Below are 12,124 nucleotides of genomic sequence, written 5' to 3'. Positions count from 1 at the left end.
CAGCTTTAACAATGGCTGAAGGCTTTGACAATTTATAGCAGGATAAACTGTATTTTACAGCCAGGTCACCACCTTGAACCTGACTCAGGTCAGTAGCCATCAAACAGCATCATTACATGCATTACATTTAGTGAATGGGCAACAAAGCTTGCATAGCTCTCCACTCTGCTGGGGCGCCCAGCCGCTGAGTGGTCATTGTGAACTCAAATGGAGCTGTCACTCCAGTTTACACTCAAACTGATATCCATTTCCTGTGGTAGCTCCATTCATGTTCTAATGATCCGTGAAAGCTTCCAATCACAAAGCTTCACAACGGGGATGACTCACATTGTTGTGGCAATTCACTGCACCATTCATGTTGCAGTGCCCACTGTGTGAATAGTTCAAGGTCATTTTCTAATGCTCCGTGCCAACTGTAGAGCCAGTTCTTGGTGGGAAGGGTTTAATATCCTGATGTAGGAAGGTAATACATTCACCATAACTGAGTTTGGTCTGACAATTGTGCACCCAATTACTCAATTCTGATTGACCCGCAGTTGCAGGCACATGATGAATAGCGGTTGCACATTTGCATCTAAACCCAAGTTTGACACCAGGAGTAGGTACATAGCACATTAATTTGCCTGTTCCAGGGTGTGAAAAACAGAATTGCATGCAATTTGCCCTAACAGGGGGCCCCAAATATTACCTGTTAAAAACCGTAGGGGCAACAACTGATGTTTGGTGCAATTTGTGCTGTATTTTAATCCAGGTATGTGGTACCTTTGTAATCAAGGACATTTTGGATAGGGCCTATATGCATTCGTGTTTAGACATATTTCAACTTTGAGGCTTTGGCACCGAAACCAATTTTCAGAGTTTCTACGCCATATCATAATTAGATGCTTGCAGAATGGTTGCTTGAAAAACACAGAGACAAGAACTAGCAGTACCAAATCCTTACTAAAAATGAACTAGAAAGAAAAACATTTGTCCTAACCAATCAGGCTCAATAGTAATATCTGGCATCTGTAACAATTGGAAAACACATTTTAGTCAAAGGCCAAACATCTGAATAACCCCTCTTACCACCTAATTAATGTTGACATTACTGATGTAGTTACAAATAAAGCGGACCAATATAGACTATTTGCAATTCTGATATTTAGTGAGGTGAACAGTTTATCTTCAATGTAGAAGATATATGATGGAATGGCTAAGACTCAATAACAACAGGTGCACAAAGATATGTTACTTTATGCCACTTTGTGCAAATCATAACTCAACCATCACTTGGCATAAAGAAATAAAAAAAATAGTATCGATCAAGTGTGCTGGAAAATTAAATGCTACCAAATGTAATTAAAGTTATCTTACCCCGGTCCGTTGTCTGAGAAACTATAATCAGTGTTTCACTAACTCTGAGACCGTTAGTGACAATTTACGGTGCTACTTTAGTTGTATCACCTAATAAGTTAAAAGTGCTGTACTATAACAATTTATTGATATCTTAGTACAGAACAAAGTCTTTTCCATTCATTTATCAATCCTTGGTACTATCATATCATAAAGTGAGAGCAAGCTCTACTTTTACACCAATTGGACTTTTGTTACACCATGAGTGCTCTGTGGCTACCCAATCATTGACTTTTTGGAATACAAGCCATGGTGTGGTGGATGAACAAGGTGCTCGGTGTTTACATTGAACAGGGCTCTCACGATACCATCCAACCCCTCCTTCAACAGTCTTAGGCTACTGTAGTATGCTCATGGACATACAGTGGTACTCAATGGTATATATATCATGTGATCAAGGCACTAGCAGTGCCGAAACGCGTAATGCTGCTAGCGCAGAAGATGGACTTATCTAAATAAAGAAATCTGCACCTTATCTGTGGTCCGTGCTTGATCAGAGAAGCAGTGGGAGTTATATATATATATATATACATGGTCAAATGCGGGCAATATTGGTTCACCCTTATTTGTTTTTACTTATTTGTCCCAGGAAACGTATGATGGTGGGGAAGTGAGTTTCCAGTATTCACATCCTTGTAGTCATATCTTTAAGTACATGCATCACGAACATGAAAGTCTACAATCATATAATATATTCCAACATACGGCTTCTGTTGCAAAGCTAGGGCCGTTGTGCATACATTGACATGAGAACCCTATATTGCATTCCTGAGTCTGGTGTTTTAGGCTAGGATTCAGCACTGTGCCAAACTTGGCAATTTTATGAAATTGGTATTGCATTTTATTGCAGGCAGCATAACTAATTATAGTTGGAAGTTTTCAGTTTTTCAGTTTGCAAGTCCTGTTATACCGGTATGAGATGGCTGGATTTGCTTATGCTTACCTATTCAAATAGGAAGAACTGCTTATTTTCATTTTAATTAGGTGAAATCTTCATACAACTAAGTAAATTATTTTCCAACCCTTACATTAAAGGAGAAATCTGCTAAAATATTGTACACATTATTAAAATACTAAGTTCTTATAAAATAAACACCTTCTAATAGTTTTAAATGATTTCTTGCACAGTATTATCCCAGAAACCTCTCTGGCACTTCATGAAATTGATATAATCGTCAGTTGTATGCTGCATGCTTTGATAGTGGTATAACTTTCGATTTTGACTTTTACTGGCACGTATCCCACTTATCCAAGTTTCATATAAGCATCTGAGTATCTCATACAGTAAGTCAATTACTAACTTCCTTAGGAAGTTCTCCCAAACTCAGAACATATTTTTCTTTTTTGTGTCTCATTTACTCCTCCCTCTCTTTTCAAGGTTCTCTCCCCATAGATTTTAAATAATCTCTAATTTTTCCAAAAGTATGTAAGTCATTTAATCAGTTTAATACTACTCGTATGATACCATTCACAAAAAGCCATCTTAGCCCACCTCTAGCCCCAAACATTCTTCACCCAGACCTGCTCTGACCTCAAACAATATTAAGAATTGGGCTTCTACTTAGTTGTGTCTTTCCAACAGTACTCTTCATTTTTCTGCCATGGTTAATTGATTATTCCTGAAATACAGTTTCAATCCGATTTAAACATGGCCATTTGTATAGAAAGCATGGGTAAGCAGAGTTGGAGCCATGTTTTCTCTCCAGTTCTTTATTCACCAAGTGGCAACAAAACTAAAGGTGTTTTATGAAATAACATAGAAAAACATAAATGGGGAAAGCATACTTTGGAAGCAGGCGTTGCCAATGTTACTCATTTTTGTAGGTGCTATTCTTCACGATTGATAGCTGGAGATAAAAGTCCTTATCTTCTACCATAGAGGTGCAAGTTCCTTAGGCATAAGGAATGTCGATTGTGAGGATGATTGCAGAACGACAAGCAAGTTACATTACAATTAAAAGAAAGATATATGAATGTTAAAGTACTTGACAATTCTTGTCCTAAAACAAAAGTAGGGTAAAAGGTCAATGGGTTTGCTCTGTTGGCCATCCATACCAATTGAATTATGGTAACAATAGCATGTGTATATTGTACGCGTAGTGTTTAGATATTCGAATTGTGATCAAAAGTGGTGCAGAGATATCGGTTTATTACTGTCAGTAATGCTTCATCGTGACCAGAGCAGAGTGTGAAATTGTCAGTTGTGAAGGATAACCTATACGTTTGATGAAATTACCTAGAACAAACTCTTGTAGGATGAAATTGGAGCATAGAAAGCAGTAGTAATATGATGTGGGATATTAAGGCAACAGAATGATATAGCAAAGTGTGGTTAAAAGGAGACCTATGCGTAAGTGATTAACTATCAGAAAGTAGTAAATACTGAAGAGAGTTTTTGTTCTCGTAGTTGAAGTGCCAGGGGTTTAGCTTGATAAAACTAAAATAAAGCAAAATATTAGGAAAAATTATGAACCAGAATAACTAGAAGACCAGCGATTCATCTGCTGTCATAAAAACTATCTTGTTGGCTATATGTGTTCATCTGTCTGATCATTCTCAAATGTTGCATATGGGTTTTGGCGTATGTTATGTCGTAGAGGAATGAGTAGGTTCGGTGGGAGCTCCATTGTTATCATTTTGGTGGTAGCTCATTTTACACCCTTATCTGTGAGTGTTCTTGAAACAGGATGCCCAAGCCTACATGGCTAATGTGCAACAGAGAAAAAAAGATCTACAAATTAAAGAATGTCAGTGAGATTAAAGACCCTTAAAAGTACAGAGAGAATAATTTATGGATTACAATGAAATATCAGACTTCCAATCTATGATGTATAGGGGCACATAAGAGTATCTTATGAGGAGTGGATGAGTTGGTTCAAGTGAAAAGCTGCATCGCAGCTGCAGCATGAGTAAGGTTACACCCAACATTGTAGTGCACAAGCCTATGGTTTGTGCCAATGAAACCACTCCACACTTTAATTAAATCTTAGGGGACATTTCACTTGAGGTTTTCCAGAGCAGATGGGTTACATTGTTAAAGTTCATCTAACCATCATTGGTTAACTAAATTATGTGAAGCACAAATGCTGTATATTTTTGGGCACTCATATAGTAAAATATTAAGGGATAATGTGTGCTAATTTTTGTCTTTTTGAATACATGAGATAGTAATTGTTTCATTTTTAAAATACTTAAAAGATGGCAGGTAAGGCAATTTTATTGCATCCATGTGAATTTCTCCCATAAGCAAGTTTTTGAGGCATTCTTAGTGAAGTTAGAAAAACAAGCGCTTTTCTTATTATGGACATTTTATGATTGGGGGGGGGCAGAAGGGTACTCTTCATTTGCTGCAAATTAAATTTAAAGTGGAACCACATGATTGATCCCTGACCACAGCAGCTCCCAGGCAAGGAGAGTTGGATGACTTTAAGTTAACAGGAGCATATTTTCTGTAACTGTGTATGACAGCAGGGAAAGCCAGATGAGGTGACAATTAAAGGAGAAAGTTGTTACTGCTGTCTGAATTACAATTTTGGAATGATGGCCATTTTCAGTTACAGGGCAGACTTTAAAAAAAGTAAATTCTGACAGACATTTATGAACGTCATGCGAATTCTCTTGGGATAGTTTTACCTTCAATGCATTTGTTTTTGATCAGAAAAAAACTTCCTTGTGACCCTCCAAGCACTGATTTATTCCAATTAAGTTAACTTAATTCATGTTTAAAAAGAAATTATCTCTTTGCAAAGGTATGAATGATACATGTAAGAAATAACAGCTGTTTATGAAGGCATTTATTTTCCAATGATCATGCTGCAAAATTATCATTCTATATTTATAATAGGCTAAATATCAAGACATATCCTGTAGAGGAAAATAAGAAATCATCCTTGCTTTATGTAATGAGCTATTCATTGAGAGCAAACAGCAAAGACAACCACCACAATGGCTTGCCATCCTAATTAATGAGTAACTAGTGAATTGATGAAAAACATTAATTTAATGCAGACCCACAACCAGTTTTAGGGTGCACTGTCAACAAAGCGGGTAAAAGCTCCAATGTGCTGTATTGTGAAACTAGTTTTACATTTCATTTTCGTATTTAACGAGCACCTTGCACTTAAAAATACTATTAAAAAGCTAAAATATAACTAAAATGAACAGTGCCAACTTTAAAAAAAACATGAAAAACGGGTGCATCATATTTTTTAATTGATGCTTAGAGATGCTGTGTAAGCAATCTAGGGTTGTCTACTGCATTAACCAGACACTCTTTGTATAGTACACGGGCTGTTGTTAAGGTAGGCAAGACTAGGCAGCCACCTGGCCCTTCCAGCAGTGTGCGGGTGTCCTGTGTGCCCCTGAAAGCAACCTATTTTGCATCTATTCCAACTGTGGAAGAGGGGACGTTGTAAAAAGTCATTTCGACAACAAAAACCTTGTCTTGAGCCTGTATCATAGTTATGTACTTTTCACTGAATGGGTACACACTTTATTGTGAATTACAAGGCAATAAAATGTTTTTTGTGTAGATCATTATAACATTATCATGTCATTTTTTACATGCATTCTCATCTCTTGAACTTTAAACTTTTGAAAGGATCTGCTTTAATTTTCTTCAACAGATCAAAATCGCCTGATGAATTGGGCGGACGAGAAATGTTCAATACTATCAGCATATGAACAAATGAAATGGCAGTTATATTTTTAATTATGCATAGTTGTATTAACGCACTGAAGGTCAACAGCCTGCAATACTATTGTCATCTTAAAACAGGGTACACACAGTCTACTGTATAAGAGGAAATATTTGCAAGTTGTGGACGTATATTTAATGCACTGTGGAGTATACCTGTGCTTTCATGTGCATGATTTTTTAGCACTTTACTCCTTACCACCTAATACAAGTTTACTGTTAAGAAATGTGAGAAGGAGTTGTGTGCAACATAAGTCACTAAAGCATAACTATCTGAACATACCTTAAAACTTCTGATTACTAAGATTTAACCACAAACAAAACTCTAGATTAGATTAGTCACAAAACCTTATCATTTTCCATATAAGCAGATACTAAAACTTAAAGATGAACTGCAATAGAAAATCATCCGATTTCCAAAGCAAGAGCACTGGATTTAGCACATCCTTGAGATTTTGAAAGATTTTCTGTTATCACCATACTCTGAACGTTGTCCAGAAATTGTACCACTTTTAAGGCTGTAGTAATTTTTGTGAGGTCTCTGAGCTGGCAACATAAACACCATTACATAACATTAAGTTTCTATGGGCCAGTTCACAAAGATATTGATGTGAATAGGTATGAATTACACGTGCAGTACTCCTTGCTTACTGCTGAAATCCAGGTGTAGGGCTGGAATATTACTGGTTTGCAACTAGAATTTAGTAGCAAGCTAGGAGTACTACAAGAGTAAGTTAGAAGAAAATATTTGTAAATTGGACCCTTGTTCTCTTAGTCTCCTTCTCTCTCTTGGACATTGAAGAGGTGAAATTATCGTATTTTGTACCTTTAAAATAGTGGTTCACAATGGTAAGTGACCATGTTATGTCATCCTCTTCTCAAAATGTATTCATACTACTTGACCTGCAGAATTCATTCTCTCTCAGTATCCTCTGTAGCATGCAGAAGTAATAAAAAATGTACAAAACAGGGCTTGATTCACAAAGGACCCTTGCACTTGGGGTAGAGGCCCGCAGTCTGGGCGGAATCTCCATAATGAGACTTCTCACTGCGGAGATTCTGCCCCAAGTACAGAGGATGCCCCACGATAGTGGGACCTCCGCCACGAGTGGGGAGGACCTTTGTAAATCAGGCCTACAATGTTCAATCCTTCAAGCATGTCCAACAGTGTGTGCAAAAACTCCTCAGTGTCTTAAAGCTTCAGTATTTCCTAGGTTTCAGTGCACAAACTATGCTTTAGAGTTATCATTAAATCCCTGTCTCTCACTGCTTTTTGTATCCAATGTGTTTGTGATCGGCATCACATACATAAAATAATTGTAATACTGTTATCCATAATAATGCACCGTCAGTCTATATCAAAAGCCTGGCCTTATTTCATTGGTAATTTCTTAGTGACAAATGACGCATTAGCCAACCTGTTTGTCTGATGCTTATAATTTTAGAGGACTGTTTAATTGTTTTTAATAAGTGAGAAAAAAACTGGAGCAGTTATAAAACTAAAATAATGTTATGCTGTTCCAGTCTTTCTTCTGCCAAGAAATCATTTTAGCACTGCTTTTCTAAAAGGCAATGAGAGTTTTAAAAGCACATGCACAACACACACCATGCAGTAAACAACCATTATTTTCACAATAGACATAAAAAAAAGGTTTTACATAATAACAGTATGAACTGTCATTCCAGGCTTCTGTTCTGTTGTTTGCACTGATGTTTTTAACATGTTTTTGGAAGACTTAGAGCTGTTTCTTTTTTTCCCTAAACCCTCAGTTTTTTAGTGATGTAGAAGATATAAAATATTAAGTAGCAAGTACAGCATGCATGCATTTGCCAAAGTTCAATGGCTGAGCGTGTTCTCTGCATTGGTGGCAGATTTAAAGAAAACAGTTGTGATTAAAAAAATAAAATAAAGAAGGTTACAGTGTAACTATTTTGGTACTAGCACCAGTTCGGACTGGCAGAAAAGACAATGGTTTGTGGACTTGCATCCATTTTGTATTTTTGTAATATGTGTAAATATGAACTTTTTAAATTGTGCAAAGTTTGTTTCTTTTGTAAAAAAAAAAAATGTTTTCAAAGTTTACATTAAATCCAAGCCTTTGTATATTTTAGAGCTGTGCAACACTTTAAGTCTTGTATTTATTTTTAGTAAAAATGTTGACAATTTCATTGTGAACCTCTCTTAAAGGTGTGTCCGAAGAGTTTGATAACTTAGCGTGTATAGAAACTGCAAATAAACGTGACTGCAATCAAACTGCTGGTGGTTACATATTATTGCATATCTCTTCTCCAGTGAGAGTTCTTGCATAAAATGATATGTAATTTGTATCATGTGGCTGACAAAGTGCTTTATGTCCTAGTGAATAAAGCACAGAGCATTTGTTGAAGTTATTAGAAGATACCAGACTCCTATAAGAAGCTCTTAGTTTAGAGTTGAGCTTGTGTAGTTATTTGAATATTCCCAACTGGTGATTCCGTCAACAAGAATAATTCACCTGTGAAAGTGTCAGGCGTATTCAACGGTAAAAATCTAATAATCTTTTGGAATGTCAAGGCGCAAAACTTTGAAACTGCTGTGCGGTGTAGCAATTTCACCAAAAAATGTTGGCTTACAGGAGCGTGTCATTTATGTTTAGCTTTTTCCATGCTTTTTGTGAGAAAAACAAAGCCACTTAGGAAGTACATAATGCACAGAACAATTTACACCCAAGTGTACCTTATGTGGTTTTGTAGTGTTAGGTGGTCGACTGTACCTGTGAGAGTTCAACAATTCTAGTTATATTCAGAATTTACCCCCAACTCTACATCATTTGGTATAAGAGTGTGATATGGTCAACTGTCACATACACCAACAGACTGAACAGCAGCAGGGCTTTGGAATGGCATCTGACTACATGCTTGCAGTGATCTTCACTATTGTTCATTATAAGGATGATGTACATTGTGGGAATGATAAAAGTCACTGAAGAATTCCGAGCCTTGTAGAGTATGTGCACAAAGGCAGAGTGGTCTCTAAAGGCATAGAAATCTAAGGTGACTTTGTATATCCTCATTATATCTAAGAAGGCATATATGTTTTATTCTGTATAATGTCTAAATGAAGAAAAATGGGTCACTTTGTAAAATGACAAGATTTCTGCAACAAACATTCAAAATATTAACAAATAGTCCTCAACGCCCCATGCTTTGCTGAATGCAACCTCATTTTACTAAACGATTTCACAAGTATAATTACATTTTAAAACAAGGCTCAAGTTGGAGCAGTTTTTCTATGTCAGAGGCCTTTTATTCCAATTTGTGACATTTTGTAAGGTAATGAACTGTACTCACAGGCCCACAGAAACCACAGGTAATAGTAGGCACTGTAGGTAAGTGTGAGGCAAGGGCCAAATAACCACTTTTTTGCCTATGGTGGAAAAAGGGAAGCCCTTCTTTTGTCCCCTGCCAGTAAAGGCTTAGGATGTGTTTAATTATTATGCCAGTGATCCCTGGTTGTTCTTCAGATGTGAGCTGAGGACATGGGACCGTTCTCCTTAGCTTTCTGAGTAGAAAGCTAGTGTCTGGCTAATTACAAACAGCTGTGTCAGATGGAAATCACATTGCTATGTGATTGGAGATTTCATGCTCCGATGTATAATTTTACAGCTCACAAATTCTCTCACAATTCGAAAGTTATGACATCATTATTATTTTTTTCCGTCCTCATTCTGCCAACTTTCTTGCTGGTGTTACTCTCTTCCCAATTACCCAGACGGAGAGAAGAGCATTTCCACACAAGAATACTGCTGTTTCCACTTCCATCTCATTCACAGGTAGACCTGAAACAGAGAGAACCAGGACTGACAACATAAATGGCTTAATCATCGGACCTACAGGAGCGCTGACTCTACTCCACCAACAGTGTCCAAACTTTCTCCATACTTCTAAGGTCGCAAGCCATTTCTGACTGAAACGTGCAAATTATACTTTTGAGGCACTCAGAGAGGCATGGTGGGCTTCTAGATTTCCGCGGCCTACAGATCTACCGCCTTGCAAGGAGAATCGCATAGAAAATAAACTTGGTATTGACAGTGTTTATTCCTGCAGGACCATCTTGATAAAGCCCAAAAAATATAAAGTTGAGGCCTTACCTTTATTTGTTCCCCCGTTACTTCCGCAAGAAATTTACACACCTCTGTCCAGTAAAATGCAATCTTCGGACATGTCGGGAACATGTGCATATCATCTAACATACATCTTGGGCAGGCATACGGGTTTCCTGTAACTCTTGACAACCTAGTTGGAGACCAATACACTCTATGGGTAGTAAAAAGATGGTTAAGCTTAAGCGAGGCAGGTTTTACCACCACTCGTAAAATAGCGAAAGAGTCACACCAAACCTGCTTGGAATTTCCACCCTCAAGTTCTGCAGTCCACAACTTGGAAATACCAGAAATAGTGCTGTCGTCAGCCTCCACGAAGGCCCAATACCACCAGGAAATTTCCTTTTTCAGGGGGCCTCTTCTCATCACCTGGTCGACCCGGAGTCCTCTCCCTCCTCTACCCATGCTTCAGTGGCCCACCAGGAACGAAGTTGGTAATATTTGAACCTTGTCAGCTGTCCCATGGTACAGTTACTCAGCACTTCCCAACTCGCTAGGCTTGATGCCGTTTTAAGATCAGATCAATAAAATAACCCCGCAGATTTTAATGGCTGACTGAGCTGGTCACTCAAGCACTCGGGGGTTCCCGGAGAATCCCAAATCGGCGCCCAGGACGATCAGTATGGGACTCCTAGTTTTTTCCGAAAGTACATCCAGGTTCTTAAGGCCCCCTTCAAAATCTTCAATCTCCCCTTTTTAAAGAGCTTTGGGTCTCCATATTTAAAAATGAAGTGACTCTGACCTTGGCTCACATCCCTTAACATTGCCCCAAAAATAGCCCCAGGGGAGACCGATCAACTTTGTTGCGTGGTGGTGTTTGTGTACCTCATGCTGTGGCAGTTATGGCAGGTCTGTTATACTAAGCATGGCAAGGAGCCATTTAGCTTCCTACTAGCACTCTGTAAACTGTATTAACATGTGCTGCTCACTGTGAAGGGCAGCAACATTTTAGGTTTAGCATCCGCACCCATCCTGGCAGGTGGGGGCACTTCATCAATAGAAAACAAACCAGCTGCCCTCAGGCCCTATTGCCAATCTGCCCTTCCCGTCAACCTTCCCTTCAAGAGTCCCCCATTAATCCTCAGGTGGTCTATGAATATTCGTTAGACACGAGAGTCAAAGAGTCCTGAGGCGTATTTTTTTAGGGGGGGCCATTGTTGCATTACACACACCACTGCATCTCCCTCACTATTTCATTTATTCATTTAGTAGCGCCACTGTTTTGCAGCTAAGTCACATACAATCATATATATTCCAATTACATCCCACAAAGCTAGCTGTTCAGTGTATCTCTATTCTGCACACGTGCCTTGACATAATTTTTCCCGAGACTACACTACGTCAACGACACCTCTAAAGACACCTCTTTAAAGAACTTTACGTCATGGTGCAGTAATCATCCTCTTTCGTTCTACCCCACCGTTCATTGACACTGCCTTGAGCTATGTTCGAGCAAATTCCCAAATACAAAAAAAGTCTAATCACAATTTGGTTACACATTGCATTAGGAAGAAGGCTTTGCTGACTGGCACCCAGCGCCCTAACTGAACTAAATGCCATAGAAAGAAGTGATGGTAATTAGTAAAAACCTGTTTATGACAGCTGTGGGGTTGTCTCCTCTTAGCTGCAATACCCTTGTGACTTACTGTGGTGCATTCATTATGGCTTGGCCACGCACAGCCTGCCCTTAACATGTTGCAATAGAAAAGCACCATAGAGGCGGTGTGACTCACACAGCGGTCCGAAATCAGTCCCTGCTCTGTGTCCACTCCTCCCTTTCACCGGGTTCATTTCACCTCTGAGAAAATCCTACATGGGCAGTGTCGCGGCGCCGGCGGCACAGCTATAATAAATATTGCAGTTTATCCAGTCTCCCCTCTGCCATGGTAAG

Source organism: Triturus cristatus, chromosome 8, assembly GCF_964204655.1.
Source record: "Triturus cristatus chromosome 8, aTriCri1.1, whole genome shotgun sequence".
NCBI lineage: Eukaryota > Metazoa > Chordata > Amphibia > Caudata > Salamandridae > Triturus > Triturus cristatus.
Note: the sequence above shows the minus strand (reverse complement) of the source record.